This window comes from Orycteropus afer, unplaced genomic scaffold, assembly GCF_000298275.1.
Source record: "Orycteropus afer afer isolate SDZICR_OR568_19922 unplaced genomic scaffold, OryAfe1.0 scaffold00043, whole genome shotgun sequence".
Lineage (NCBI taxonomy): Eukaryota > Metazoa > Chordata > Mammalia > Tubulidentata > Orycteropodidae > Orycteropus > Orycteropus afer.
The window spans coordinates 10,109,762-10,117,340 of NW_006921630.1; positions in this window are offsets into that span (position 1 = coordinate 10,109,762).

Genomic DNA, 7,579 nt, shown 5'->3' on the forward strand with positions numbered 1-7,579 from the left:
ATGATTTTTAGAGTAAGAAAGACCTGAGTCTGAATCCTAGATCCACCTTAGTTATCTACTTGCATCTCTAAGCCACAGTTTCCTCCTCTGTAAAATGGAGGTGATTATAGAATTTAGCCTCACAGGCTCTCTGTTAAAGCTAAGGGAGATGAACTTCAAAGCAACAACAAAAGCTAAAGAAAATAGAGAGCTAGAGATACTCTAAAGATCTGGACAAATATTTGGCAGGATTTGTTTGTTTGTTTTTAATGGCTAGAAATAAAAACTGAAAATTATGAAAGAGGATAGCAGAAAGTGAGAAGGAGAGTGCAGTTTACAATACAGGATAGTAAAACAAATAGTAAAGGGCAATGCTGTGGTTCACTTGTTTGTTTTAAACAACTTTTTGGTCTTACACAGACAAAGAGAATCTAATAAAAACTATAGCCAAACTCTCCAGGAAAATAATGCACATATTCATCAAATTTCCATAAAATTTTAGAAGGTTCATGCTGTTGTTGTACATGTTGATTTTTATAATACTCACTTCCTGGTGTTTCTTTATGGTTGTATCATCCACGTGTGTATCCTTCCTAGGACATATAAGTTTAGACTTGCCCATTTCTTAAATACATAATTTTTGGTATATCTTTTAAGTCTCTTTTGATCTGTAGATTCTCCTTCATCTCTTTCTTTTCCTTATAACTTTTCTGTTTAAGAATCTAGACCTTATAACCTGCATATCTTCCCATAGTCTGAATCTTCCCAATTGCACACTCATGGTGCAGTTCAGCATGTTCCTCTGTCCTTTATTTCCTCACATTGGCAATGGATGCCGAGTTGGATCAAACTTTGGTTTGATCCCTTTAGCAATTAATGGTTTGTTCTTTCACCATAAGCCTATAAAGTCTGGTTTTCATTCTATTTTGATGTTAGCAACCATCGATGTTCAATGTCTAGGTCCATCAATTCATTCAGGTTTACAAAATGGAGATATTCTAATTTCATCATTTTGTTTTCATTTATTGTTGCATTGTTGTTAGGTGCCATCGAGTCACCTCCAACTCATAGCAACCTCATGAACAACAGAACAAACAATACACAGTCATGTGATATCTTCATAATCTTTCTTATACTTGAGCCCATCATTGCAGCCACTGTGTCCCTCCATCTCACTGAGGGTCTTCCCCATTTTTGTTAACCCTCCACTTTACCAAGCATGATATCCTTCTCTGGGAAATGGTCCCTTCTGACAACATGACCAAAGTAGATGTGATGAAGTCTGACCAGTCTCACTTCCAAAGTGCATTCTGGAAGCACTTCTAGGACAGATTTGTTCGTTCCTCTGGCAATCCATGGTACTTTCAGTATTTTTTGCCAACACCATAACTAAAAGGCATCACCTTGTCTTTGGTCTACCTTGTTTATTGTCCAGCTTTCTCATGCACATGAGATGATTGAAAATACCATGGCTTGGGTTAGGAGCACCTTACTCTTCAAAGTAACATCTTTGTTCTTCAGCACTTTAAAGAAATCTTTTGCAGCAGATTTTCCCAGTGCAATACAACATCTGGTTTCTTGACTGCTGCTTCCATGGGGGTTGATTGTGGATCTAAGTGAAATAAATTCTTTGACATCTTTAATCTTTTCTCCTTTTATCATGATGCTGCTTATTGGTCCAGTTGTGACAATTTTTATTTTCTTCTCATTGAGATGTAATCAATCCATACTGAAGGCTGTAGTCTTTGACCCTCATCAGTAAGTGCTTCAAGTCATCTTCACTTTCAACAAGCAAAGTTGTGTCATCTACATATCGCAGATTGTTAATGAGCCTTCTTCTAACCCTGATGCCATGTGCTTCTGCATGTAGTCCAGGTTCTTGGATTATTTGCTCAGCATACAGATTGAATAAGGATGGTAAAAAGACACAACCCTGATGCACACCCTTCCTGATTTTAAGCCATGTAATATCTTTTTGTTCTGTTCAAACAACAGCCTCCTTGTCTATATACAGGTTCCTCATGAGTACAATTAAGTGTTCTAGAATTCTCATTCTTCTCACTATTATCCATAATTTGTTATGATGAACACAGTTGAATGCTTTTGCGTAGTCAATAAATACAAGTAAACATCTTTCTGGTATTCCTTGTTTTTAGCCAAGATCCATTTGACATCAGCAATGATATTCCTTGTTCCACATCCTTTTCTGAATACAGCTTACATTTCTGGAAGTTCTCTGTCAATATATTGCTGCAACTCTTTTTGAATTATCTTCAGCAAAATTTTTCTTCTGTGTGATATTAATGATGTTGTTTGATAATTTCCACATTCTTTTGCATCACATTTCTTTGAAATGGGTGCAAATATGGATCTCTTCTAGTCACTTGGCCAGGTGGCTATCTTCCAAATTTCTTGACATAGACAAGTAAGTGCCTCCATTGTGGCATCCCTTTGTGGAAACATCTCAATAGGTATTCCATCAATTCCTGGAGCCCTGTTTTTCACCAATTCCTTCAGTGCAGCTTTGATTTCTTCCTTCAGTACCATTGTTCTTGATCATATATTACTTCCTGAAATAGTTGAACACTGACCAATTCATTTTTGTGCAGTGACTCTGTGTATTCCTTCCACCTTCTTTTGGTGCTTCCTGCATCATTCAATATTTTGCCCATAGAATCTCTCAATATTGCAACTTGAGGCTTGAATTATTTCTTCAATTCTTTCACCTTGTGGAATTCCAAGCATGTTCTTCTCTTTTCCAGGTCTTTGCACATTTCACTAAAATACATTAGTTTGCCTTCTCCAGCTGCTCTTTGAAATCTTCTGTTCAGTTTTTTATTTCAGTATTTCTTCCATTCACTTTAGCTACTCTCTGTTCAAGAGCAAGTTTCAGAGTCTCTTCTGACCTCCATTTTGGTCCTTTCTTCCTTTCCTGCCTTTTTAATGACCTTTTGCTTTCTTCATGTATGATGTTCTTGATGTCATCCCACAATTCATCCGGTCTTCAGTCATTGATGTTCAGTACTTCAAATCTATTCAGACTATCTCTAAATTCAGGTGGAATATGCTCAAGGTCATATTTTGGCTTGCATGGACTTGTTTTGATTTTCTTCAGCTTCAATTTGAATTTGTGTATGAGCAATTAATAGCCTGTTCCACAGTCAGTTCCTGGACTTGTTCTTGGCTGAAGATATTGACCTTCTCCATCACCTCTTTCCACATATGTAGTTATTTGATTCCTGTGTATTCTATCTGGTGAGGTCCATGTGAATAGCTGCCATTTATGTTGTTGAAAAAAAATGTATTTACAATGAATAAGTTGTTTATCTTGCAAAATTCTATCATGTGATTTTTGGCATCATTTCTATCACCAAGGCCATATTTTCCAGCTGTCGATGATTTTCCTTTCTTTACAACTTTCACATTCTAATCACTAGTAATAATTAATACATCTTGATTGCATGCTTAGTCAATTTCAGACTGCAGAAGTTGGTAAAAATTTTCCATTTCTTCATCTTTGGCTTTAGTGGTTGGTGCATAAATTTGAGTAATAGTAGTATTAGCCAATTTTCCTTGTAGGCATAGGGATATTATCCTATCACTGACAGCATTATACTTCAGGATAGATCTTAAAACATTCTTTGTGATGATGAATGCTGTGCCATTCCTCTTCAATTTGTCATTCCCAGTGTGGTGGTTAAGTTTGTGTGTCAACATGACCAGGCCTGGTTGAGTGGCTGGGCAGCTGGTGGTAATTATTCCCATGATGAAACTGATAATCAGCTCCATGGTGGGATCTACCACAAGCAGCTGAGTAGCTGCTTTAGAGATGTGGTCTGCTTCCTGTATATAAGCAGCAGCTTTGGGAATGGTCTCTAGCTTACAGCATGCTTGAACCCTGCATGTAGCCAAGTCGTTGTTCAGCAACCTCCCATGCTCTGCCAATCTTGGGACTTTTAATGGACTTGTATTAATGGTCTGTTATGTGGTTTGGTAATATTGGGACTGTGCCTTGTTACTTCTCAACCTTGGGCTTGTCAGCCTCAGCAGCCAGCAGCTGAGAGAAGAAAAGCCTCCAGCTTCAGTGGGCCAGGAACAGAAGGCAGAGCTGAAGGCCAAAGCTGAGAAACTTTCACTTCGCCCCTAGAGCCTGGCACTTTGAACTCAGACTTAAAGCCTCCAAGTTGTAAAAATAAACTCCTATTTGTTAAAGCCATCCTATTTGTGGTATATCCCTGTCAGAGCTTCACTAGGTAACAAGAATACCTGGCATAGTTGACCATAAGATTACCTGATTTTAAATAGCCAAAACCAGTCCATTTCAGCTCACTAATGCCTAGGATATTGATCTTTATGTGTTCCATTTCATTTTTGACAACCTCTAATTTCCCTACATTCATACTTCATACATTCCGTATCCCGATTATTAATGGATGTTTGCAGCTGTTTCTTCCCATTTTGAGTTGTGCACCACTAACAAATGGAGGTCTGAAATCTTTACTCCATCCATGTCATTAAGGTCGTCTCTACTTTGAGATGGCAGCTCTTTCCCAGTCATATTTTGAGTGCCTTCCAACCTGAGAGGCTCATCTTCTGGCACTATATCAGACAATGTTTCATTTATTACCTGAAACAATTTGATGAAGCCACTAATGCTAATGCTTAGATAAAAAAAAGGCAGGATAAATGCTGGATTCATCCCTCTTATGTACTTAGTTTTCAGATAATGAATTGGCATTCTGCCATCCTCAAATGTTGGCCAATTTTTGTGTGTTATATGTATATGTGTGTGTACCTATACAATTGTCTCTCAGTATTTGCATATAATCTATGCACATTCTCTAGACTTTAAATCTATACTTTAAATCATCTCTAGACTACATATAATACCTAATACAATGAAAATGCTATGTTAATAGCAATTCATGCTACCTCTTAGCCTTTGCAGGATTGCTTTGACTACTTAATTGCTTTTTCTTTTTTTCTTTTTAGTATTTTCAATCTTTGGTTGGTTGCATCCACTGATGTGGAAACTGTTGACATGAAAGGCCAACTGTGCATATAATTTTGGAACTTGCAGATTTAAAGATATTTGCTTGTTTTCAATCCTTAAACTTTCTTACCTATATTGAATACTTGTCAGAAACACCAAACAGGATAATTGAAACAAGTGGCTCCTCAAGGCCCTTCAAACAGTATTCATCTTAGTTTTGGGACTTTAAATTAAAAAAAAAAAAAAATTATTTCTAACATATTCTACAAGTGGATTTGTATGTTCTGTAAGAATTATCAGGTGTATAGTGATAACAAAACAAGGGACAAGACTGTAAGCACTTCTTGGTCATAGTCAGCTACTCAGAGGGAGTGAGTAGTTGAACCTGTGGGTTCGGGACCATAGTCACAGGGGACATCAGGCTCAATTGGCATAACATACTACACAAAATATTGTCCCACCTCCTACTTAGGCAAGTAGCGACTGCGATCTTATAAGCTTGCAAGCAGCCATCTAGATGCAACAATGGGTCTCTTCTCGTCCAGAGCAAAGAAGAATGAGGAAAATCAAAGATTCATGGAAACAATTAGTCCAAGAGACTGGTGCACCATGGGATCCAAAGCCTATAGGATTATAAGACCAGAAGAACTAGATGGTGCCCAGCTACCACTGTCAACCACTTGGAGAGGAATCTATGTAGGAGATCCTGGATAGAGAGGGAGAACAATGTGGAACAAAACTCAAAAACATTTGGGAAAAAAGGGGGAGGGGAATTATTTGTGTGCCAAAAATTGCCAAAATGACCACCAAGCAAGATGATGGAATAGGCAGAAGAACTACCCAGACCCTCTACAACAAAGAAGCAAAAAAGCAATTGAAACAAATACAGAAGATAATTGTGGAACCCTGAACTTCAAAGGAAAGGATAAAGATGTGGATTAAATACTGGTTTGACTCGATGGCACATAACAACAACAACAACAGTAGAAGAAGGCCAGGGCATGAGTTAGTTGAGTATGGTTCTGCGGGCTGCCACCCTTGGGGGTGGCTCTATTTTAAGGCCGGGGCCCGAGGTAAGTGGGCACAGGGCTCCGGGCTGCTTTCACTTGGGGGCAGCTCTAGTTTGAGTCTGGGGCCTGTGGTAGGTGGCTTCTTGGCTGGGGGCTGCTTTGCTTGAGGGTGGCTTGAGGGTGACTCTATTTTAAGGCCAGGGCTTGAGGTGGGCACAGAGTGGTTTGGAAGAACTGAGGGAAATGAACTTGTTTGTCAGTTTGTCATCCTGTGATAGCTTAAGTGTTGCTGTGAGTGAAGGCTATGTCAACAGTTTTGCACAATGCCAGCAAGGTTACCCATGGCAGACAGGCTTTAGCAGAGCTTCTGGGCTATGACAGACTCGGAAGAAGGAAAAGCCATCCATTTCTCAAATGTTGGCCAGTGGAAACTTTATGAATAGCAGTGAAACACTGTCTGATATAGTACTGGACAACTTTATGAATAGTCCAGAAATATCGTCTGATATAGTGTCAGAAGACGAGCCCATCAGGTCAGAAGGCACTCAGAATTTGACTGAGAAAAAGCTGACTCCTCAGAGTAGAGATGATCTTAACAATATGGATAGAGTAAAGTTTTGGGGACTTCCATTGGCTGATGTGGCATGATTCAAAATGAATAGAAACAGATGCAAACATCCATTAATAATCAGAACATGGAATGTACAAAGCATGAATCTAAGAAAATTGGAAGTTGTCAAAAATTAAGTGGAATGCATAAAGATCAATATTCTAGGCATTAGTGAGCAGAAATTGACTAGTTTTGGCCATTTTGAATCAGACAACCATATGATCTACTAGACCAGGAGTGACAAATTGAAGAGGAATGGTGTAGCATTCATCATCACACAGACTGTTTCAAGATCTGTCCTGAAGTATAATGCTGTCAGTGATATCCATACACCTACAAGGAAGACCAGTTAATACTACTATTATTCAAATCTGTGCATCAACCACCAAAGCCAAAGATGAGGAAATTGAAGATTTCTAACAACTTCTACAGTCTGAAATTGATTAAACATGCCATCAAGATGTGTTGATTATCACTGGTCACTGAAATGCAAAAGTTGGAAACAAAGAAGAATCACCAGTAGTTGGAAAATATGGCCTTGGTGATAGAAATAATGATAGAGATCACGTGAAAAAATTTTGCGGGACCAATCATTTATTCACCCTTTTGTCAACAACAAAAGCAATGGCTATACATGTAGACTTCACCAGATGGAATACACAGGAATCAGGTTGACTACATCTGTGGCAAGAGGCAATGGAGAAGTTCAATATCTTTGGCCAAAACAAGACCAGGAGCTGATTATGGAACAGACCATCAACTGTTAATATGCAAGTTCAAGTTGAAGTTGAAGACAATTAAAACAAGTCCATGAGAGCCAAAATATGACCTTGATTATATCCCTTCTGAATTTAGAGACCATCTAAAGAATGGATTTGATGCATTGAACACCAATGACTGAAAACCAGAAGAATTGTGGGATGACATTAAGAACATCATCCATGAAGAAAGCAAGAAGTCATTAAAAAGACAAGAAAGGAAAAAAGA